The sequence below is a fragment of the Gossypium arboreum genome, chromosome 11, assembly GCF_025698485.1.
Source record: "Gossypium arboreum isolate Shixiya-1 chromosome 11, ASM2569848v2, whole genome shotgun sequence".
Classification (NCBI taxonomy): Eukaryota; Viridiplantae; Streptophyta; class Magnoliopsida; order Malvales; family Malvaceae; genus Gossypium; species Gossypium arboreum.
In genome coordinates this window covers 44,995,015-45,021,074 of record NC_069080.1, presented here as the reverse complement: position 1 = coordinate 45,021,074, position 26,060 = coordinate 44,995,015, and the positions used below count along the sequence as shown (strand labels likewise).

At 38.8% G+C, this 26,060-nt stretch overlaps 1 long non-coding RNA gene across 1 annotated transcript; it reads right to left on the bottom strand.

Annotated features, from left to right (window-relative positions):
- Window positions 1–16,734: 16,734 nt before the first annotated feature.
- Window positions 16,735–17,318, bottom strand: LOC128283692 (uncharacterized). The gene is made up of 2 exons (XR_008274097.1): window positions 17,219–17,318; window positions 16,735–17,071 (listed from the first exon to the last, which is right to left on the bottom strand). It is a non-coding gene; the product is annotated as an uncharacterized LOC128283692 (long non-coding RNA).
- Window positions 17,319–26,060: the final 8,742 nt, after the last annotated feature.

The window sequence follows — 26,060 nt, the reverse complement described above, 5'->3', positions numbered from 1 at the left end:
GGTAAGATGATAATCTTGGTATAAATGTATAAGTGGTACTATAATAAACAAGGTAAAATGAGTATGAGAGACACATGTATGATGACATACAAATGCTATGTTTGTGGTTTAATTGAGGATGTTTAATCATTAAATGAATACCATGTTATATGCTTTTGATCTTGTATAAGTGTGTAAGAGATCAAGGTTGACCAAAGCTTGGAAAATAGCCTAGGTATATTCCACAGAGCAGAGACACGACCATGTGTCTCAAAGTGTATGGAACACGACTTTGGGACAGGCGTGTGGAGCCTTAAAGCATGAAATTTTCAAGATTTTCGTAAGTTCTCGGTTTAGTCCCAAACCCTTTCTAAAGTATGTTTTGGGCTCCGTAGACTCAAATAAGGGACTATGTGTAAGAGAATGAACGCTTTGAAATATGAATAAAATTTTATGGCTCGTATTTTAGTTTAATGTTTGTATGTTTGTCTGGTAACGCCTCGTACCTTAGCCCGGCCTCGGATACGGGTAAGGGGTGTTACAACTTTTGAATGATATTTTTGTTAATAATAAATTAATGTTTATTTAATAGTTTACTTAACATAATAATATTTTATAAGTAATAATATATATATATATATATATATAAAGAAAAGATGAAGAGACTTTTATCATCTTTCTTATTCATATTGGTGTTTAGCAAGAAAAGAAGAAAAAAAGTTTCTTTATCATTTTTCCGCCAAATTTAAAGTATATGGTATGTTTTTCTTCAAACTTTTCATAGATTTTGAATATTTGAAACTTGTTTTACATATATGTACCAATAGTTTTATTGTTTTATCAAGTATATTAAAAGTTGCCATTAAAGGATATTAATGGAACTTAAAAGCATATAAAATTAAGTAAAATGTATATGTTTTTGTATGGAAAATGATTAGGAGACGGTTTCTATCTTGTTAGAAGTATAAAAATGAAACAAAAATAGTTAGACAATGTTATAGTAAGTTTCAGCCAAAGTAAAAGGGAGGAAGAAAACCTTGGTCACTTTGTTTAAAATTATGTCAAATGATAGAATGTGAAGTACTGAGCATTCTTGTGAAAATGAAATGAAAAATGGTTAATCGAGTGAAATGATAGCTATTTCGTCTTAATTGTTGGAATACTACTTCTTTTAAATATATTTTTTATATGTTTAAATCGATTGTCATTGTCGAAACCATTTTTAAAAGTTTGAAAAAAATGGGGGTCGACTTTAAAACAAGGTATGGAGTCGCCACTGACCTTTTTTGAGGTGTAATCCGATCACCTTGAGATTGATCATTTTAATAAAACATTTGATTTATTAAAATAATAATTTTAGGTCCGCAAAAATTCAGAAAAAGGGTTCGGGAGTCGATTACGCACGAGGAAGGGTTAGCACCCTCGTGACACCCAAAATTGGTACCGATTGATTATTGAATGTCCTACCGTTGAAAATTTGAAAAGGGGAAAAAAATTAAAATACGATTCCTTTAAAAATGTATGAACAATTGAATTGGATTTTAAGATTCACTGTTCAAAGAAATAAAATACCACATCCAAGACGTTAGGGCGTGATATTTTAAACCTCAAAGCGAGATCACCTCAAGCAATGAAATCTTAAAAGGGTATTCCATTATTTGGCCAAATGGAAAATCGAAACCTAGCATGTTAGGGCACGATTTCTCGAATTTCAAACATAGAACATTGCCTTGTTTTGAAGTTTAGAAAACACAAACGAAATTTTAAACGGATCTTGATTATTTGAACAAGCGGAAAATCGAAACCCAAAGACGTTAGAACACGATTTCTCAATTTCCAAAACATCTAACATCGCCTTTGTTTTGAAAAATTTTCCACTAAACAATTATAAAACTGAATCAAAACACACTTGTTTTGATTTGTTTAAGGGTAAAAACAATAATATGACATGAATAAATAATGAAAAAAACCACAAAGGAACGAATTAGGGCACATGCAATGGCGACATACCATATATTATAAAAATGCTAATATACATTTGAAGGCTAATGAATTAAAAATAAATTTAAAGAAATTCTAAGCAAATTAACACGGACAACATATGGCAAGTTTTAAAATAAAATAGATGATTTAGAAGAAATGTAATTTGGAATCATCAATATGCCAACAAACAAATATATATAAAGATCTTAAAGTAACATACATGAAAATTGAAATAAATCAAAATAATAAAAATAAAAATAATATATGAAATAATAATATATAAATGATATTTCAAAATACATAATGTATATAAAAAAAGTAAGTAATATATAAAATAGTATTTGTCAATTTAAATAAATAATATACTTGAAATGAACATTTTATATATATATATATAAAACAAAGGTATTTGTATATAAAAGTATTTAAAATAAATAAAATATACCATTAAAAATAGGGTCCTTAGAAGAAATATATATACACAAAATAATATAAAATCAATAATATATACAAAAAACATAATGTACAACACTTCAAAAATGATGATATAAGAAATATTTACATATATATAAGTGAAAAAAAATCAAAACAATATAGATGATATACCAAACAATATATATATATATATATATGAATAAATAATATATATAAAATACAAATAGCTTAATATAAATAATATATACATAAAGAAAATTAAGCAGAAAAATAGTTGAAATGAATAGTATATAGAAAGATTTAAAATAAATAATAATAAAACAGAAAAGTAATAAACAAAGAAATCAAAATAGGGACAAATTTGAGATTAAAATAAAATCTGAGATCTAAAAACTAAACATCACATTAACAAGAGGATCCGAATTGAATGCAAGTGAGAAAGAGAGGGACTAACTGGAAATTATCCCCAAGCCCTCAAAAACGCTGCACCTAGGTGCAGGCTAAATTGCAACAACACAGAAATTTCAGGGATTATTTTCAAAAAAAACAAATAATATGCAAATAGAGCCAATCGAAAGCTGGTGCGAAAGTGGGGGACCAATTGCGCAAATCCCCCATTCATGGCCAAAACACATGGTCAAGCTCTTCCTCCCCCCCTAAAACACTGTTTCATTTTTCACTTGAAACTAAACCTACTTAAAAACCCTTTTTTTTTTTTTGCTTTTAAAGAAAACTTTTGTTCTTTCTTATAAAAGAAAACCCTTAATGCCATGGAGTATCTTTCAACTCCTTCACCTTTCTCCCTACCTTAATAGCCTAAAATCCGACGACGAACCAAGCCCTCCCCACAGAGTGAGTATGACGGTGAGTCTCCCTCTCTTATAGTGTTTACACATAGTAGATAAAAATCAAAGAAATAGAAATAAAATCGAAAGAAAAACGAGACCTTAAATCACCTTTGAAGTATATTTTGATTGCTTTCTATTGATTTTGTATGTATTTTGTGTACAATTTCCCTCAAAAAAACAAGAAAAAAAAAGATACCAACAAAATTTGAAGGCCTTATAGCAAAATAAAAATGGTTTCTTGCTGTTTTTTTTGTTAAAATTATAGGTGGAGAAGGGCAACGTGGGGCGTGGGTACGAACGTGGAGCGGAGCACATGGGGGTCGTGCGTGGAGGTGCTGGTGTTGCGTGCGTGGAATCTGTCACGATGGCAGCAGTGGCGCAAAGGACCCTTCCCCTAGGGTTTCCTGAAAACTATTAAGGAGATGGACTACCGGGCCTGCTTTGATTTTGGGTTAGGGGTCTATTTTATTGGGCTTGTTTAATGAAATTGGGCCGGTTTTATTTTGGGTTTATTTGTAAATGGACTCATTTGATGATCTGTTTTAATTTTGGTTTTTTGTATATGTAGCCTGGACTAAAATTGGGTCTTACAGCTGCCCCTTTTTGCCCGTTGTTGTGTAACGGGAATGGAGCAAAGACCTTAAAAGGACCAATTTTGTCCAGTATTGCCAAATCTTCGACTGTCCTTCTTCAAGTAGTCTTTCAGCAACTTCAGGAAGATACTGTTTGTGACTTCAACCTGCTCCACTGTAACTTTAGGGAGATAAAATTAATGGCTTAAATATGCTCCATAGCCGATACATGGAGATAAGATCTGCAATTTTCAGTCTGCTTTCTGCAACTTCAGGAAGATAAGACCTGTATCTTCAACCTGCTCTCTTGCTACCTCAGAGAGATAAGGCTGGTGGCTAAAATCTGCTCCATAGCTGATACATAGAGATAAGACTCGCCATTTTCGATCTGATCCATAGCCGATACATGGATATAAGATCTGCAATTTTCAGTCTACTTCTTGCAACTTCAGGAAGATAAGACTTGTATCTTCAACTTGCTCTCTTGCTACCTCAGAGAGATAAGGTTGGTGGCTAAAATCTGCTCCATAGCCGATACATGGAGATAAGACTCGCCATTTTCGATCTGCTCCATAGCTGATACATGGAGATAAGATCTGTAACTTTCACCGATGTCGCTACATTGTCCTCTGGGGAACATGCCCTATAGACTCGGTTTCATGTTTATGTTTATGCCAAATGATTAGAATGCTATAATCGAAATGAATCAGATTCTCCTAACCAAATGCGTTATGAGTGATAGGAATGTAGAAATGTCATGAAAATGATTCTTTTTTTAAATGCTTAAAGTGTCATCACTCGTTATTCATCAGAATTTTATCACTGTCGTATTATGCTGTCTTTTCGCTCAACTAGCACTTCCCAACAAAACCTGTAGAAACCCATTTTGCTCAACTGGCTTGCCTCATTGCAACTTTAGAGTCTATTTTACTGTACTTCTAGAACCTAAGATTTGTACCATCTTCAAACCCCTTCTTGACACCTAGAATCTTTAACTGAAAATCTGAAAAGATAATCCCAATTTGAACACAAATATTCTACCCCTAAGTTGGGTAAGTTCTAATCAAAAGTCCTGTTTCAGGTTCTTGTACCATTTAGAAGCCTCCAGAGTAATATAAGAAACCTCTTTTGTAAAAGTATTATTAGTCCATTAACCGTTATTTCAATACAAGCGCTTGAACATAAAGATAAAGATAGACAAAACTGAAATTTATTAGGAACAATATTCAAGAAGAATAGATTAAACAAGGGAAGCAAATATTTCCAGAGAATAAAAATAGATAGAGGGGAACAAAAATGAATGCCCTAGATATCACCGCCTAAGCTCCTCCGTCTGAACTCCACGAGGACCATTTTGAGCTTATCATGTGCCTAGGAGATCTAACGTATTCTGTCGATGCCCCAAGACATGCATACCTCCTCTTCATGAATTCTAGCATAGCAAGACTACCACCTGCCCCATCCTTGGTCAAAATTTGAATTGCCTTTTTCGGGTTTTCAATTCAAAACCCCTTTGGTCGCAAGGCGCCCTTTGCGGGTTTTCACCTCGGCCTCTCCTTTTTTGTTTTTTTAGGCGCCCTTTTGTAGGTTTTCACCTCTTAAGCGAAGTACTTCTTGACCGAATCTAAATTTACTGGGTTAGGCAGGCTCCTACCATCCATCTCAGTTAATATCAATGCTCCTCTAGAAAAAGCCTTCTTTACCACGTAAGGTCCTTCCCAGTTTGGCATCCATTTCCCTCTAAAATCTTTTTGCATAGCGAGAATTTGTTTCAATACCAAGTCCCCCTCACGGAATACTCTAGGGCGAACCTTTTTATTGTAAGCTCGCATCATTCGCTTCTGGTACATTTGACCATGACGGATAGCCTTCAGTCTCTTTTCTTCAATCAAGTTCAGTTGATCATACCAGGACTGAATCCATTCTGCTTCATCTAGCTTCAATTCTGATAAAACCCGGAGAGAAGGAATTTCAACTTCAATGGGCAAAATTGCCTCCATCCTATAAACCAATGAGTAAGGTGTTGCCCCGGTAGAAGTTCTGACAGACGTTTGATAGGCATAAAGAGCAAATGGTAACTTTTCATGCCAATCCTTGTAGGTCTCAGTCATTTTCCTTACGATCTTCTTGATATTCTTATTAGCTACCTCAACTGCACCATTCATTTTCGGGTGATATGGTGACGAGTTGTGGTGTTTAATTTTGAATTGCCTGTAGACCTCTACTATCACACTGTTATTCAAATTCAACGTATTTTCAGATATGATCCTTTCTGGTATGCCATATCGACATATGATCTCCTTCTTCAAGAACTTGCCGACTGTCGACTTTGTGACGTTGGCATATGAAGCAGTCTCTACCCACTTGGTGAAGTAATCGATGACCACAAAGATGAATCGATTTCCATTAGAAGCCTTCAGTGAAATCGGCCCAATGACGTCCATGCCCCACATTGAGAAAGGCCACGGAGAAGTTATGACATGAAGGGGTGAAGATGGCACATGGATTTTGTCACCATAAATTTGGCACTTATGGCATTTCTTGGCATAGCTGATGCAATCTCCTTCCATTGTGAACCAGTAGTACCCAAATCTCATAATGTGCCTGGCCATTGTGAATCCATTGGCATGCGTCCCGCAGACACTTTCATGGACTTCTTCCAGGATTTTCTTAGCTTCAACAGCACCAACACATCTTAACAGCACTTGATCTTTCCTCCTTTTATACAGGATTTCTCTATCTAAGACATAGTCACTGGCTAGCCTTCTTAACGTCCTCTTATCATTTTCAGTTGCCTGATCAGGATATTCACGGCTTTTCACATAACGTAAAATATCATGATACCAAGGATAATCGTCTCTCTTTTTCGTCGTCTACATTGCATCAATAATCTGGAGCTTCACAAATACTCATCTGGATCGGCATCATATCCCTTCGTCCATTTATTCTGATCATAGAAGCTAACATAGCCAAGGCATCTGCCATCTGGTTTTCGTCTTGCGGGAGATAATAGAAAGTGATAACATCAAACACCTTAATTAAATCCCAAACTAGCTCACGATAGTTGATCAACTTTGGGTCTCTTGTTTCCCATTCACCTTTGAGCTGATAGATCACCAGTACAGAATCTCTATACACCTCTAACACCTTGATTTTACGTTCGATTGTTGCATGGATTCACATGATACATGCCTCGTACTCTGCCATATTATTTGTGCAATCAAAATCCAATTTGCAAGTGAATGGATAATGATCTCCATCTGGGGATATCAGGACTGCCCAATTCCATTGGCAACAGCGTTTGATGCTCCGTCAAAATTCAGTTTCCACGGATGATCTTCTGAAGTGTCCTTTTCGGTAGTTGCCACATACATTAGATATTCATTAGAGAAATCAAAGTTCAAAGGCTCATAATCTTCCAAAGCTCCGCTGGCTAGAAAATCTGCTATTACACTCCCTTTCACAGCCTTTTGACTCACATAAACTATGTCGAATTTGGAAAACAGAATATGCCATCGGGCCAACCTTCCACTCAAAGCAGCTGACTCCATCATGTAATTTAAAGGGTCCAATTTTGAGATTAACCAAGTCGTATGGTACAACATGTACTGCCTCAATCTTTGAGTAGTCCAAACCAAAGCACAACATAATTTCTCAATTGACGAGTATCTCATTTCACACTTAGTGAATTTCTTACTGAGGTAGTATATCGTCTTTTCTTTCTTTCCTGTCTCATCATGTTGACAGAGTACACATCCCATTGAATTGTCAAATACTGTCAAATACAATATCAACGGCTTACCAAGGCTAGTGGCATTAGCACTGGGGGATTAGACAAATACTATTTAACCTTGTAAAAGGTTTTCTGGCACTCATCATCCTACACGTCTGGGTTGTGTTTCTTGAGAAGGCGAAATATGGGGTCACATTTCTCAGTCAGTTGTGAAATGAATCGAGAGATATAATTTAGTCTTCCCAGGAAACCTCGAACTTCCTTTTGAGTGTGCGGCGGAGGCAATTTTTGTATAGCCTTGACTTTTTTGGGGTCGACCTCAATTCCCCTTTCACTGACTATAAAACCAAGCAGCTTCCCTGACCTAGCTCCAAAAGTACATTTTGTTGGATTAAGCTTTAGTTGAAACTTCCTCAATCTCAAGAACAATTTCCTCAAAAGCTGTATGTGCTCCTTTTCTGTTTGGGATTTTGTGTAACACCCCGAACTCGAGACCATCGCCGGTGTCGGACACGAGGGGTTAACAAGCCAAATCCACATATTGCACCCACCAATTTGACATTTCCAGACAGGCTGAAAATCTGCGTCGCTGTTGCCTTAAAAATCATACTCGAGTTTCAAAACTCGGAAACTGATTCCATAAATTTTCCCTGAATTTAGACTCATATCCATCCATGGATTTATTTTTAGAATTTTTGGTCGGGCCAATTGGTACAGTTTATTAGTAAAAGTCACCCATGTTACGAGGATCGACTGCTCTCGACCTTCGCGCGTTACAACTTGAATATCTCCTGTACAGGGCTTTAATACTGGTGCCGTTTGTTTCTAATAAAACTAGACTCAAAATGGAATCTGCACATATAAGGCATGACTTCTAATTCTTTCTGGATAATTTATAGTAAATTTTAAAGTCGCGACAGGGACCCGAAACCGTTCTGGCCTGTCTCACAATAGCTTTAATATCTCTTAACATGTAACTCCTATGACCGTTTCGTTTCTTCCATATGAAAGTAGACTCATCAAGGTTCATTTACATAACTTATTCACTATTTAATACCATTCCTACAAATTTTGGTGATTTTTCAAAACCACACCACTGCTGCTGCCAGAGATCTGCTTTCAAGGTAACCATTACCTATTTCATGATTTCCACGATTCAATTGGCCCTTTTGCATACATAGCACAAAGTGTGATCACGATTAACCATTCCAATGGCTAATCTTTTCAAACAATTCCATACCCCATAATGATCATCATACAAACGATTATAGAATCATACTAAAACGATATAAGCCATTTTCGCATGGCTATCCAAGCTTACACAAACCGAAAGGTACATGACCTTCAACAATAGGGTAGTCCTATACATGCCATTTCAAAGTTCAACCAAAATTATACCAAAATGGAGGCTTTGATAGTGTAGATGACTTCGACTTTAATGATCCCGAATCCGATCGCTAACGAGCAAAATCTATAAAACAGATAGCCAAAACAACGGGTAAGCATTTTTTATGCTTAGTAAGTCTCAAGCAATAAAATCAGCTTTAACTAAAGCATTACATTCACATAGCCAAATGAATCATTTCATTAATACACATTCACATAATCATACTTACTTCACACTTCATCATTATACACTTTCACAAGATATCAACCAATTCAATAGCTGAAAACTCGTTAGTCGATTAAGCGAATGTTACTCAAACATATCGACTTTTCCAATGCACATATAAACATACCTTATTCTTTAGGCTTTTCGAGCGTACTAATTAAATTTATTACAGCAACCAACGCTCACCTCCAGCCCAAGCTTCTTCGGAATACAACCGGATATAACCACATGCACGAATGCCTTTGGGTCTTAACCCGGATAGAACGACTTGCACAAATGCCTTCGAGTATTAGCCCGGATTTAACAACTTGCACGAATGCCTTGGTCTTAGCCCGGATGTAGTCGCTAGCACAATTGCCTTGAGTCTTAACCGGATATAATTACTAGCATAAATGTCTTGGGACTTAGCAGGATATCATTCAATTGCTCATGCACACATATACATCAATAATCATTACACATCCATATTTCATTTTCGTTACTAAGGCTCAAACACAAACATATCACTAGCATAATCGCCGGGACTTAGCCCGGGTATCATTCAAATACTCATACACACATAAATCAATAATCATTACACATCCATATTTCATTTCACATAATTCGAGTAGGGTCATTTCTTGAGGACTTACCTCGGATGTCGTCGAGACGGCTTCAACGGCTATTCGACCACTTTTTCCTTCCCTTTATCGGATTTAGCTCCCCTTTGCTCTTGAGCTTAACGAATACAAGTAGAAGTATTCAATATTTTTATCAATAATGTTTACTTGTCAATCACATTCGGCATCTCATATCATCTCGCTTTATTATAATTTATCATTCAACCTTTAAACCAAAACGCCATTATATGACCACATATACATACATCCATATATTTAAGCTCAAGAATTTTAATATAACATCAAGTGCTCAAATTACTCATGTGGCCGATTATACATGGTCATAATACACAAAAATCAAAAATAAATTCCAAGACTTTCACATCATATATGTACTAAGCCGAATCGTTGGCCAAGTTCACATACATTCTTCAACAATTCCTTCTTTAAACAAACACATCTAAGCCTTCCTTTCATATTATCAACTCCAACCATATACATTATTCAAGTATAACATTTTCATATTCGACAATAGTATTACACATAATAGCCGATTCTTCTTACTTTGTATTTATGCATCTACTTGATCATTCGTTTAGTTCAAGCACCCATACACCAAGATTCATCAAGTTTAGCATGAAACATAACCTTAATCCTCAATAACCATTATGGTAGAAAGTTCTAGTCACCCCAAAATCACAATTTCTAACATGGGTCACCTAAAAAAATACTTGGTAACTAGCTCAATTTCATCTAAAATTTCAAGGATTCATATGAATTTCTCACCTTATTTATGGCTTAGAAACCAAATGGTTGCTCTCTTTTCTCCCTTAGAATCGGCCAAGAAGAATCAAGAACAAAGACTTGTTTCTTTCACCCATTTCTAATTATTCCTTAAATCATAAAGGCAACAACCATTTCCCTAAACATCTTCCATGGTGAACACTTGTATTACTACCACCTTCAAAATTTTTGACATGGGCAAGTAAAGGACTTAGTAACTAGCTTCATATATGCAAAGATTTCAAAGACTAACATGGATTCCATACCTTAGTTCAAGCTCAAGTGACCGAATGCTAACTCTTCCCTTTTCTTCTTGAAAGATCGACTAAGCTAGGAGGAAGATGAACCAAACTTTTTTTTCTTTGCTCAATACACGGCAATGGGGAGGGGCAACCACACATACCCATTTTTTTTCTTTTCTTCCTACTAACACCAATATAATAACCATTCTAACATCAACCATTAGCAAAACATGTTGGAAACATGTTCCTTTGCCCATAATTTGTCATGGCCGGCCACTAACCTTAGGAAATGGGATAATTGACATGCAACTCCATTTATTTCACTTCATGCATTATTAGGCCACTTAAAAATTCACCTATCACATTTTCAAGTCCTAACACATGGGTCCTTTCTTATAAATTAGCACCTAATTAATAAAAATCAAGACACGAAATATTTACGCATACAAATTCCACATATAATAAGCACAAAATATAACACCTAATTATTCTTGTGACTCGATTTTGTGGTCTCGAAACTACTCTCCGACTAGGGTCACATTAGGGGTGTCACAACTCTCCCCCACTTAAGAGATTTTTGTCCCCGAAAATCTTACCGGTAAATAGGTTTGGGTATCGTTCTTTCATAGAGTTCTCGGGTTCCCAAGTAGCTTCTTCTATCCCGTGTTTGAGCCATAACACTTTTACTAACGGAACCCTTTTGTTTCGCAACTCCTTCACTTCACGAGCTAGGATACGAATCGGTTCTTCTTCATAACTCATATCGGCTTGAATTTCAACCTCTGATGGACTAATCACGTGCGATGGATCAGATCTATAGCGTCGAAGCATCGAAACATGAAAGACATCGTGAATCTTTTCGAGTTCAGGGGGCAAAATCAGACGATATGCCACTGGACCGACTCGTTCGGATATCTCATATGGCCCAATGAACCTCGGGCTCAACTTGCCCTTACGGCCGAATCTGAGTATCTTTTTCCAAGGTGAAACCTTGAGAAACACTTTATCTCCCACGATGCTCGATGTCTTTACGCTTGGATCCGCGTCGACTTCGACGATCGGAGGCTATCTTGAGACTTTCACGGATTACTTTCACTTTACATTCAAAGATCTCTAATCAAATCCACCGAAAATTTTGCTTTCACCGAGCTCGGTCAAAACAATGGTGTACGGCATTTACGACCGTACAAAGCCTCGTAGGTGCCATCTTAATACTTGATTGAAAGTTTGTTGTTGTGGCGAATTCAATCAACGGCAAATACCGTTCCCATGAACCATCGAACTCGAGGATGCAACATCTCAACATATCCTCAAGTATCTGAATTATCCGCTCGGATTGACCATCGGTTTGGGGTGAAAAGCGGTCTTTGAAATGCAACTTGGTACCCAAAGCTTCTTGCAACATTTTCCAAAATCGCGAGGTAAATCTCGGATCTCTATCCGACACGATGGAAATAGGCACCCCGTGCAATCTCACAATCTGAGAAACGTACAGTTCGGCTAGTTTGTCCATTGAAAAGTCCGTACGTACGGGGACAAAGTGAGCCGACTTAGTCAATCTATCTACAACGACCCAAATCGCATCCTTCTTACTCACCGACAATGGCAGTCCGGATACGAAGTCCATTGTGACTCGATCCCATTTCCACTCGGGTATCGTGATCGGTTGAAGTAATCCTGAAGGCACTTGATGTTCCGCTTTCACTTGTTGACATATTAAACACCTCGAAACAAAGTCAGAGATGTCTCGTTTCATACCATGCCACCAAAACTGACGTTTCAAATCGTTGTACATCTTCGTACTCCTCGGGTGGATCGCCATTCGGCTACAATGGGCTTCGTTCAGTATTATCGAAATAAGTTCCGAATTCTTTGGAACACACAGACGACTCCTGAACCTCAAACAATCGTCATCATCGATCTAAAACTCCGATTCCTTGTTCGGAACACACTTGGCCCGTTTGCAACCAACTCATCGTCGACCTTCTGAGCTTCACAAATTTGATGCATCAATAATGGTTTGGCTTTCAATTCAGCTACTAACACGTTGTCGGATCGAACGGACATGTGCACATTCATCGCTCATAAAGCGAATAATGATTTACGACTCAAGGCATCCGCAACCACATTCGCCTTTCCCGGGTGATAGTCAATGACCAGCTCATAATCCTTTAACAACTCGAGCCAACGTCTTTGTCGCAGATTTAAGTCTCTTTGGGTCATCAAATATTTGAGACTTTTGTGATCCGAATACACATGGCACTTCTCACCAAATAAGTAATGTCGCCATATCTTTAAGGCGAATACAATGGAAGCCAATTCGAGATCATGGGTCGGATAATTTTTCTCATGTGGCTTTAATTGTCTCGACGCATAGGCCACAACTCGCCCTTCTTGCATCAATCGCAACCCAACCCAAGTAGGGATGCGTCACTATAAATGACAAACTCTTTGCCCGATTCGGGTTGCACTAGAATTGGGGCTTCATCAAATAAGTTTTCAGTTGATCGAAACCTTTTGACATTTCTCCGTCCATTCGAACTTAACATCCTTTTGGAGTAGCCGTCATTGGCGTGGCTATCGTTGAGAAACCTTTTACAAATCGTCAAGAATAACCTAAGCAAGCCCCAAAAGCTTGAACCTCGATAATATTTCTGAGGCTTCCAATTAAGTATGGCTGAAATTTTGTTCGGGTTGACTCGAATACCGTCTGAGATACCACATGCCCCAAGAAGCTAACCTCTCTTATCCGAACTCACACTTGCTGAACTTAGCATATAACCGCTTATCCGTAAAATTTGCAAGACTAACCTCAAGTGTTCAAGATGTTCGGTCTCATTTCTTGAATAGACCAAGATGTCATCAATGAATCGACTACGAACCGATCCAAATATGGTGCGAAGATCCGATTCATCAAATCCATAAATACCGCAGGGCATTAGTAAGCCCAAACGGCATCACTAGGAACTCGTAGTGACCATATCTCGCTTAAGGCGCGGTCTTGGAGTGCGTCCGAATCTCGAATTCGCAATTGATAATAGCCCGATCTCAAATCTATTTTCGAGAACACCGAGGCTCCCTTCAATTGATCGAACAAATCGTCGTCTGTGATAACGGATATTTGTTCTTTATCGTCGCTTTATTAAGTCGACAATAGTCGATGCTGCGACCTCATGGTTCCATCCTTCTTTTCACAAACAACACCGGCGCACCCAAAGGCGAAAAACTTCGGGAAAGCAAAACCTCATCCACCAATTCTTGCAACCGAGCTTTCAACTCCTTTAATTAGTTGGTGCCATACGATCACGAGCTATCGAAATTGGAGTGGTATCGGTACCAATTTGATGCCAAACTCTATTTCCGAGCAGTGGTAAACCCGACAATTCTTGAGGAAAACATCCGGTATTCACAAACCACTGCATCGATTCGGGTTTCTTTTCTGACTCCTTGTCATCGAGCATATACGCAAGGTACGCTTTGCACCCTTTTCTTACATATTTCCGGGCCAACATTGCTGATATTACAGCTGGTAACCCCTTTAAGTCCGTAAACTCAACCCGAATTATCTTGTTATTCGCGCACCTCAAATCGATAGTCTTGCTTTTGCAATTTACAACCGCATCGTGCATGGTCAACCAATCCAAACCAAGAATAACGTCGAATTCATCGAACGGCAAAAGCATCAAGTCCGCCGGAAAACAAGAACCTCGAAATACTAGGGGACTTTTCTTGCACACTTTGTTGACAAGCACGTAATGACCCAAGGGTTTGACACCGAATTACAAACTCGATGAGACTCAATAGGCAAAGTCTTCTTTGGATGCTAAGGTTTCACATATATAAGAATGAGTAGAACCAGGGTCAATCAAAGCAATCACATTAGTATCGAAAAGAGTGAAAGTACCGATAATAACATCTGGTGAGGCAGCATCCTCGCATGCGCGTATGGCATAAGTCCTAACAGGAGCACGAGCCTCAGATCTGATGATAGCATCTCTAGATCCTCTCTGACTGCCACTAACATTCCCCATATTTCTAGGTGGCCTACTTGACGTTGGTAGCACCGGGTTTCCACTTTGACTTACATTTTGTTCGAGCAACCTCGGGCAATCCTTGATAAAGTGGTCGGCCGATCCACACTTATAGCAGGAGCGATCACGGAACCTACAACTCCCCGAATGCCATTTGCCACAATGCAGACACTCCGCTCTCTCTCGGCGATCATTTCCACCACTGGCGATCGAAGTGACTCATGTGGTCACAGGGGTCGATCGCGATCTCGTCTAGAAAGCCCGCGCCTCTAGACCGGCTCACATCATCTCAAATCTCTTGATGCTGTTGAAGAGACTTTCCGAGGACCTTTTCAAATTCTCCGGTTCCCACATCAACTTTTGTTTCTCCTTTCTAAGCTCTTGACTTTACAAGCTCGCTCAACAAGTACTACGAACTCTCGTATTTCGAGAATGCCAACGAACATCCTTATATTATCATTCAGCCCATCCTCGAGCGCTTACACATAATAGCTTCGACGAAATGCATTCTCGCGTCTTGACTAAGCCTCACAAATTTTCGTTCGTAGTCGATGGCGACATAGAGCCTTGCTTAAGATCAAGAAATTCCTTCGCTTTTGGTCGATGAATCTCGATGATATACTTTTTTGAACTCGGTTTGAAAAAATTCCCAAGTCACTTGCTCTCTAGGCACCACAAGTCGAGTACTCCACCAATAGTAGGCGGAATCGCGTAGCAAGGAGATGGTACACTTTAAGCACTCATCGGTGTACAAGATAGCTCATCGAGCACCGGATAGTGTTGTCCAACCAAAATTCAGCTTGCTCGGCATCGTCGCTATCCGTAGCCTTGGCCCCATGTTTACTGAATTACATCATTTGGGGCTTACTTGACCTTATTTGGTCGATTCTGGGAGGTATTGTAGGTCTGGGGTTACATTAGTCGGGAATGGAGGTTGTGGAGCAGTAGTGTTAGTTCGAATGTATTGGTTGAACCAATCATTCATTACACTATAAAAGGCTTGCCTAGCCTCATCATTCGATTCTTGGCCATAGGTTGAGAGTCCGGGCATTTGTCCCTTCTTGCGGGAGCGGCGCCACACTCTCCACATCATCAACTATTGCTCGGTTGGGATCGGGATCCATTGCTATAAACAAACACAAATTGATTGTCGAAATCACCACACTATCAATTTATCACTATATGGCATGTATAGCTAGACCCCAAACATATCACGGTAGTCCTAGAATCGACTAAACCGTAGCTCGATACCAATAAAATTGTAACACCCGAACTCGAGACCATCGCCGTGTCGGACACGAGGGTTAACAAACCAAATCCACATATTGCACCCACCAATTTGACATTTCGAGACAGTGAAAATCTGCGTCATTGTTGCCTTAAAATCATATCTCGAGTTTCAAAACTCGAAACTGATTTCATAAATTTTCCTGAATTTAGACTCATATCCATCCATGGATTTATTTTTAGAATTTTGGTCGGGCCAATTGGTACAGTTTATTAGTAAAAGTCACCCATGTTACGAGGATCGATGCTTCGACCTTCGCGCGTTACAACTTGAATATCTCCCTGTACAGGGCTTTAATACTGGTGCCGTTTGTTTCTAATAAAACTAGACTCAAAATGGAATCTGCACATATAAGGCATGACTTCTAATTCTTTCTGGATAATTTATAGTAAATTTTAAAGTCGCGACAGGGGACCCAGAAACCGTTCTGGCCCTGTCTCACAATAGCTTTAATATCTCTTAACATGTAACTCCTATGACCGTTTCGTTTCTTCCATATGAAAGTAGACTCATCAAGGTTCATTTACATAACTTATTCACTATTTAATACCATTCCTACAAATTTTGGTGATTTTTCAAAACCACACCACTGCTGCTGCCAAGATCATTTTCAAGGTAACCATTACCTATTTCATGATTTCCACGATTCAATTGGCCCTTTTTGCATACATAGCACAAAGTGTGATCACGATTAACCATTCCAATGGCTAATCTTTTCAAACAATTCCATACCCCATAATGATCATCATACAAACGATTATAGAATCATACTAAAAACGTATATAAGCCATTTTCGCATGGCTATCCAAGCTTACACAAAACCGAAAGGTACATGACCTTCAACAATAGGGTAGTCCTATACATGCCATTTCAAAGTTCAACCAAAATTATACCAAAATGGAGGCTTTGATAGTGTAGATGACTTCGACTTTAATGATCCCGAATCCGATCGCTAACGAGCAAAATCTATAAAACAGATAGCCAAAACAACGGGGTAAGCATTTTTTTATGCTTAGTAAGTCTCAAGCAATAAAATCAGCTTTAACTAAAGCATTACATTCACATAGCCAAATGAATCATTTCATTAATACACATTCACATAATCATACTTACTTCACACTTCATCATTATACACTTTCACAAGATATCAACCAATTCAATAGCTGAAAACTCGTTAGTCGATTAAGCGAATGTTACTCAAACATATCGACTTTTCCAATGCACATATAAACATACCTTATTCTTTAGGCTTTTCGAGCGTACTAATTAAATTTATTACAGCAACCAACGCTCACCTCCAGCCCAAGCTTCTTCGGAATACAACCGAATATAACCACATGCACGAATGCCTTTGGGTCTTAACCCGGATAGAACGACTTGCACAAATGCCTTGAGTATTAGCCGGATTTAACAACTTGCACGAATGCCTTGTGTCTTAGCCGGATGTAGTCGCTAGCACAATTGCCTTCGTGTCTTAACCCGGATATAATTACTAGCATAAATGTCTTGGGACTTAGCAGGATATCATTCAATTGCTCATGCACACATATACATCAATAATCATTACACATCCATATTTCATTTTCGTTACTAAGGCTCAAACACAAACATATCACTAGCATAATCGCCTTCGGACTTAGCCCGGTATCATTCAAATACTCATACACACATAAATCAATAATCATTACACATCCATATTTCATTTCACATAATTGAGTAGGGTCATTTCTTGAGGACTTACCTCGGATGTCGTCAGACGGCTTCAACGGCTATTCGACCACTTTTTCCTTCCCTTTATCGGATTTAGCTCCCCTTTGCTCTTGAGCTTAACGAATACAAGTAGAAGTATTCAATATTTTTATCAATAATGTTTACTTGTCAATCACATTCGGCATCTCATATCATCTCGCTTTATTATAATTTATCATTCAACCTTTAAACCAAAACGCCATTATATGACCACATATACATACATCCATATATTTAAGCTCAAGAATTTTAATATAACATCAAGTGCTCAAATTACTCATGTGGCCGATTATACATGGTCATAATACACAAAAATCAAAAATAAATTCCAAGACTTTCACATCATATATGTACTAAGCGAATCGTTGGCCAAGTTCACATACATTCTTCAACAATTCCTTCTTTAAACAAACACATCTAAGCCTTCCTTTCATATTATCAACTCCAACCATATACATTATTCAAGTATAACATTTTCATATTAAGCAATAGTATTACACATAATAGCCGATTCTTCTTACTTTGTATTTATGCATCTACTTGATCATTCGTTTAGTTCAAGCACCCATACACCAAGATTCATCAAGTTTAGCATGAAACATAACCTTAATCCTCAATAACCATTATGGTAGAAAGTTCTAGTCACCCCAAAATCACAATTTCTAACATGGGTCACCTAAAAAATACTTGGTAACTAGCTCAATTTCATCTAAAATTTCAAGGATTCATATGAATTTCTCACCTTATTTATGGCTTAGAAACCAAATGGTTGCTCTCTTTTCTCCCTTAGAATCGGCCAAGAAGAATCAAGAACAAAGACTTGTTTCTTTCACCCATTTCTAATTATTCCTTAAATCATAAAGGCAACAACCATTTCCCTAAACATCTTCCATGGTGAACACTTGTATTACTACCACCTTCAAAATTTTTGACATGGGCAAGTAAAGGACTTAGTAACTAGCTTCATATATGCAAAGATTTCAAAGACTAACATGGATTCCATACCTTAGTTCAAGCTCAAGTGACCGAATGCTAACTCTTCCTTTTCTTCTTGAAGGATCGACTAAGCTAGGAGGAAGATGAACCAAACTTTTTTTTTCTTTGCTCAATACACGGCAATGGGGAGGGGCAACCACACATACCCATTTTTTTTTCTTTTCTTCCTACTAACACCAATATAATAACCATTCTAACATCAACCATTAGCAAAACATGTTGGAAACATGTTCCTTTGCCCATAATTTGTCATGGCGACCACTAACCTTAGGAAATGGGATAATTGACATGCAACTCCATTTATTTCACTTCATGCATTATTAGGCCACTTAAAATTCACCTATCACATTTTCAAGTCCTAACACATGGGTCCTTTCTTATAAATTAGCACCTAATTAATAAAAATCAAGACACGAAATATTTACGCATACAAATTCCACATATAATAAGCACAAAATATAACACCTAATTATTCTTGTGACTCGATTTTGTGGTCTCGAAACTACTCTCCGACTAGGGTCACATTAGGGGTGTCACATTTTGCGATCATATCATTGACGTAGACCTCAATTTCCTTATGCATCATGTTATGAAACAAGGTTACCATGGCTCTTTGATACGTTGCTCCTGCATTCTTCAACCCGAATGGCATCACCCTATAGCAAAAAGTCCCCCATAAGGTTATGAATGTGGTCTTTTCCATATCTTCAGGATGAATCTTTATCTGATTGTACCCAGAGAAACCATCCATGAAGGAGAACAGCGAGTAACCTGCCGTGTTGTCCACCAAAGTGTCGATGTGAGGTAGGGGGAAGTTGTCCTTTATGTTAGCCTTGTTTAAGTCCCTGTGATCTACACACATCCTCATCTTTCCATCTTTCTTAGGGACAGGGACAACGTTAGCTACCCATTATGAGTAATTAACAACTTGCAAGAACCCAGCATCAAATTGCTTCCGGACCTCTTCTCTTATTTTTACTGCAACATCGGGTCTCATCCTTCGGAGCTTTTGCTGAACAGGCTTGTACTCTTCTTTTATGGGGATGCGATGTACCACAATATCGGCGCTTTGTCTAGGCATGTATTGATATGACCACACAAAGATATCCTTGAACTCTTGCAGTAAATCAATAAGGTCCCATCTTGTTTCCTCAGTTATGCAGGTTCCAATGTTCACCTCTTTCCCCTCTTCTAATATTACACTCTTGATTGTCTCTTTATGGGGTAGAATCTATTTCTCTTCCTATTCTATCATCCTTAACAAATCTGAAGGTAAGCTACTGTCTTCATCATCTTCAAAATCCTGAGATCCCTCTAGACACACGTCTCACTCAAAAAGGAACTCCGGGTTTGTAACAGCGTCACTCATGCTATTGATATCTAGAGACCTATTGTAGGCACGAAAGAATATCTAAAAAACAAATGGACCTAAGTATAGCTTTATTTGTATGGTAAATGAAATGCAAGAAAAGAAAATTTGCTCAAGATAAAAGAATATTTGCTCAGAATAAGACATGAAAGTGCATTTATATTGAAATAAACGTTTTGAACATGAGCCTATTTCGCAAAAGTTTCTTATTACTTCTAGGCTTTAAAACAACAAGTATGTTTTGAACATTACTCTGTATTAGCACTAAAAACTACAGGAATTTCCTCCGCAGTCCAATTGTTCAGAACACTTCCAGGCTCATAAGGGCAAATGCTTGCTAAGTCACGTTTCATCACTTTCTCTTCAAATATGACATTAATATTCAAATTTTCCATTGCGTCTTCAGCTTTTCCTTCTCTTGTTATCTTCAATTAAGGATAAATAACTCCACCTGACACAAATGTATAGGATATATGGGGAAAAGTCATTGATTCCCACTCGACTTCTGCCCCATTCAGTCGTGCTTTTCGTTTCTTCTGCCTCCTTTCTATCTCCTTTCTTTTCTGCTTTGCATCTGGCCTATACCCTAAGCCAAAGTGATCTTATTTATCAGCCAAAACGGGCACCTCAACATGTCCATGAAGATACTTTCCAAGTCCTCTTCCAGGTAATGCTCCCTTTCCCACTGTTAATTGCAAGCTCATCCTCATAGCCTCAGATATTCTTGGCATTGGAACCTTGCCCCCTTCAATGATGAAAATTGCATTTACAAACTCCAATGATCGAAAGGAACACTCAATTGCTTTATCATCATTTTCTATATACGGTGCACTACTAGTAACGGATGCAATAATGTCCTCCTCAGCATTTATCGTTATCAAGCGGCCCTCCGTCACCAACTTTAACTTTTGGTGCAACGATGACGGTACTGCCCCTTCCGAGTGAATCCAAGGCCTCCCCAACAAGCAATTATAAGAAAGTGTAATATCCATCACAAGGAAATCTACCTTGTATGTGTTTGGTCTGATCAGCAGAGGTACCTCAATCCTTCCCATCACTTTCCTCTCAGTGCCATCAAATGCCCTCACTATGTTCTGGCATGTCTACATATGAGAGCTGTCTATTGGTAACCTATTTAGTGGACAAGGGCAAAACATTTAGCGCTAACCCATTATCAATTAATACCCCCGGCAGTGTATACCCTTTGCAGCGAGTGGTTATGTGCAAAGCCTTGGTGGATCCCATGCCTCTTGGTGGTATTTCATCGTCACTGAAGGAAATAAAGTTATCGACGCTTATGTTACTGATAAGGCGGTCTAGCTTGTTCACTGAAATATCTTCAGTGACATAGGTCTTGTTCAACACTTTCATCAATGCATTTTGGTGAACCTCTGAGTTTTGGAACAAGGCTAGTACCGATGTACGTGTCGGCTGCTTGTGCAACTATTCCACAACACTATACTCACTGTGTTTTGGGAACTTTAAAAATTATTTAGCTCCATCTTCAGTTGCTGGTTCATTAACCAGTGGTTTTGTCCTCTCTTTCCCTTATTCAATCACCACAGACTTCCCTTTTCCAGGCTCGACCTTTGTACTTAGCGTGCTGACCAGACTCTCCTCCCCTGGATATGTCACATTACAGTTGTAATTCTAAGGCACCCTTTTTGTTATCCTTATACAGAAAAGCCGCAGGTCTCTGGATTACAACTCTCAGTGTAATTTTTGCTCCAATTTCATTAATTTTTGGTCGCGAAATGATCACCACTGGGTGATTGACCTTAGAAACCTTCTCTATCAACCCGTTCTCTGAGGTGCATACATCTTCCTTCTCAGTAAAATCAAAGAACTCTAGTTCTTTGTTGTCCATTAGAGTCTGTACCAGGACCCTAAATTCATTACATGTTTCTATCTCATGGTCCTCCTCTCCATGGAACTCACAATAATTCCCTGCTTCTTGGGATTTGCTCCTAAAGTCTTGCATGATTAGACCTTTCTCTACCATCTTCTTCAAAACCTCCCCCACCGGGGTTCTCACTTCTGCCACATCCAACTTAATTCTCCTACCCATATTCTCAACTATTGCGTTTATCCCTTTATCAGTATGATTGGGTAACGGATTTCCTACACCAGGTGCATCATAGAATTTCACAACACCCAAGTTGATGAGCCTTTCGACTACCCTCTTAAAAGAGGTGCAGTTCTCTATCAAGTGTCCCGCGATTCCAGCATGATATTCACATTGAGCACTTGTATCAAACCACTTGGGGTATGAGGGTTGCAGTGGTTTTAAGTAGAAAGGAGATACGACGTGTGCATCAAACAAACTTTTGTACAGCTCCCAATACGTTACTAGAATGGGAGTAAACTAGGGCTTCTCCGTGTTCTGCTTTGTATTGGGCTCCTGCCTTGGCAAAGCTTGCTGGCCTGTGGCTACCACTTTCGGTTGATTTACCATGATTGGTTTCACATAACCCATGTTCACATTGCTGACTTTATTTTCTTTCTTTTTCAGGGCCGACCTCCTGGTGCATTCCCTTGCCTCTATCTTTCTGCACCTTATTGCATTCTCAATCATTTCGCCAGACATAACTATATCCGCAAAACTCTTAGTTGCGCTTCCCAACATGTGGTTAATAAAAGGTGCCTTCAAGGTATTAATGAAAAGCATGGTTGTTTCCTTTTCCAACAGTGGGGGTTGGACTTGTGTAGCAATCTTCCTCTATCTCTGAGCATATTGCCTGAAACTTTCATTTGACTTCTTCTCCATGTTCTGTAATGTAATCCTATCAGGCGCTATGTCAGTCACATGGCCATATTGTTTCATAAAGGCCTGTGCTAAGTCTTTCCATGATTTGACTTGGGTACGACTTAATTGATTGTACCACTTAGCCGCAGCCTCAGCCAAACTGTCTTGGAAATAGTGAATCAATAACTGATCATTATTGACATGACCAGTCATTCTCTGACAAAACATCGTGATATGAGCCTCAGGGCAACTGGTTTCGTTGTATTTTTCAAATTCTGGCACTTTGAACTTCGGGGGGAGTACCAGATCTGGGACTAGGCTCAACTCCTTGGCATCCATTCTGCAATGATAATTAGCGCTTTCGAACACCCTGAATTTTTCCTCCAACCATTTATATCGGTCTTCTAATTGTTTTGGAAATTCTGCTCCTACCTTTCCTACTTTCATGACCTCATCGAAGTCAGGGACTGTAGGATTTGCCCGATGGTCTTCGGGGTTGGAACATGAGCCTGTCGGGAGATTTAGTGCCGGAGTGCCAGTCTAATATTGGGGTTTGATACTGACAGGCACCTTTTGCGGAGGCACTAGGGTATTTTTTAGGGTGAAACCCGAAGGGTAAGCAAGAATCTCGCTATCATCCTTAGCGTTGACCATGAGACTCTTCCCCTTTTTCGGCTTTCCAACTAGTAGCTGAGTCAATTTGCTCATTATACTCCTCTGAGATTCCAGCATTTGATCTTTCATATCTTGCTGGATCTTAGCTAATTGCTCTTGCATTTGCGCTTGATTCTGTTCCTGTATTTCTTTCTACATTTGCTCCAAATTTTCCAACCTTTGATCCATAGGTTTGTTCTTTTTCCGTGTGTAATATTAATGTTCTAGGGTAACTATAAAACAATTTCCAATTCATTAAGGCTCATTTTATGAAATTTAATGCACATGATGCAATGAAATAAAAATGCATGAAATGTATGCAAAACTAAATAGACGTTGATTCTGATTCAATTCCATTTGAAAAAACTTTATTAAAAACAAAAATCCTTTACATAAAATAGATCATATATACGGCTTAGCCCTAATGCTCAAAGTTTTAACTTTCTTAAGAAGGCACGCTAGCTCACGACCTCGGTCTGACTCTAACTCATACTTCACATTTAGCACATCAGCCTGAACTGCTAAGGTCTGTAAATAATCAGCCACTTCTTGAATCTGAGCCACAGCTTCACCCATGATATGATTTCTATCCCTAACCTGGTCCTGCGATCGGCGGAGCTGTTCCTTCCACTGCTCATTGTTCGACTTAAGTAATTCAATTCGAAGTTCATAGTTTTGTAGTGCAGTCTCGAGCTCCTCTATCTTTCCTTTCAAATCTTCAATCCTACCCAGGCTGGCTTTTAATTCAATATCGGAGTTACGACCTCGATGCTGATGCAGGGCCTTTTCTAGCTCCACTACCCGAGCTACCAGCATCTCTTTCTCACATTGGCCTTCAACCAAATTCTTCTTTAAGGTGCTTTCTCGTGCTTGAGCATCATGGAACCTCTTCTCGCACTGATCTGCTCTAGCCTTTTCCCCTTGAACTTCATGTCGCCACTGCTCTGAAGTCTTTCCCAATCCAGCAGTTCTCATCGACATAGGCAGCTTCTTGTAATCGGTCTTCAACCTATCCAAGTCTTCCTCAACCTTTCCTTTTCCCTTTCCTCAACTTCTCAGCCTTGAGTTTTTGAACATCGACATCCAAACTCAAATGCATCTTTTCTTCCTCCAACTATTCTATTTTTTTCCCTAACTCCGCATTTCCCGTTTTACGATTTCAAGCTCGGAGGGGATTACTTGTAAATATTCTTCCATCGCACGAACATCCTCCAAACTCGGCTCAAGGATATTATCATTAACTCTTTTACTCAACCACCCATTGTATTCAAGAGTCGTCATTGATCCAACAACCAATCTCTTTATTTAGCGCGTCTATTTCCGAGCATCAGAAATCTCTTGAACCTTCTTCTTATAATTCTTCTCCCTATACGCGAAGTCACTCTGGGCCAATCCATGTGTCACCGGTATAAACTGCCTCGACCTATATTGTCTTAAAATGAGCAAAGGGGCATATCCAGCAGCTCCCCAAATTCCAAGTAGAGGTACCCAATCAAAACTCCCACACCGATAGAGGATCTCATCAGGAACAAACCAAAGAGCTCTCCACTCAACATCCTCTTCCTGAAGATTTTGGAGGAGCGCGATCCAATTTTCTTCTGATATGTCATCTCTCCTAGACATGGTTGCTATCTCCTTTAATGGGGAGTAACTTTCGAAAAAAACCCGACAGGAAACCTTATCCACCTTCCAGAAATAGATGTGGAACCAAGCCAACAATAATTGCACACACCCTATAAATCTACCTTCACTTGCCCTTCGACATGCACTCAAGGATCTGAATGTCTCAACAAAATTGCAAGCACCGGTGTGACCCCTTTGTCAAGTCGATCAAAGAAATCGACAACTGCTTCATCTATATGCCTTAAAGCCTTGGGAAAATCACCAAACCATAGATACTCAAGGCGAAGAAGTTAACTTTCCTCTTTGTATCTAGATGTGCTACGATCAGGTCCCTCAAACTTACCCAAGGAATGCACCTACCATCACCCTTTTGCTGAATTAGAGCTGTAACCTATTGTTCACTCATCCCAGTGATACTCATTAACTTCTTTACAAAAGCTGGGGCATTAGCAGCCTTGGAATAAACTTTGTCGACTTGAAACTTTGGACAACGAAGCAAAGCTGTATACTCCTCCACAATAGGCACCAAGTCCACCCTCCCGAAGGTGAAACAACTATACGCTAGGTTCCAAAAATGAGCCATAAACAAGTACTTGTCCACCTTGATATCGAGCAGGTAGAGTAAGTCGCCATAACTTTGATAGAATAGCTGGTTGGTCTTATCATCCCAACGAGCCGATATATCCCTCAATTCCTGGAACTCATTTTGGCTCACATTGATGTGAGTGAAGCTTGACAACCCCGATGTATACCCCTCAGCTAGGCTATCCCCTTTCTCAAGTTGCATCTCCTTTGACCACATACGGATAACTGCATTA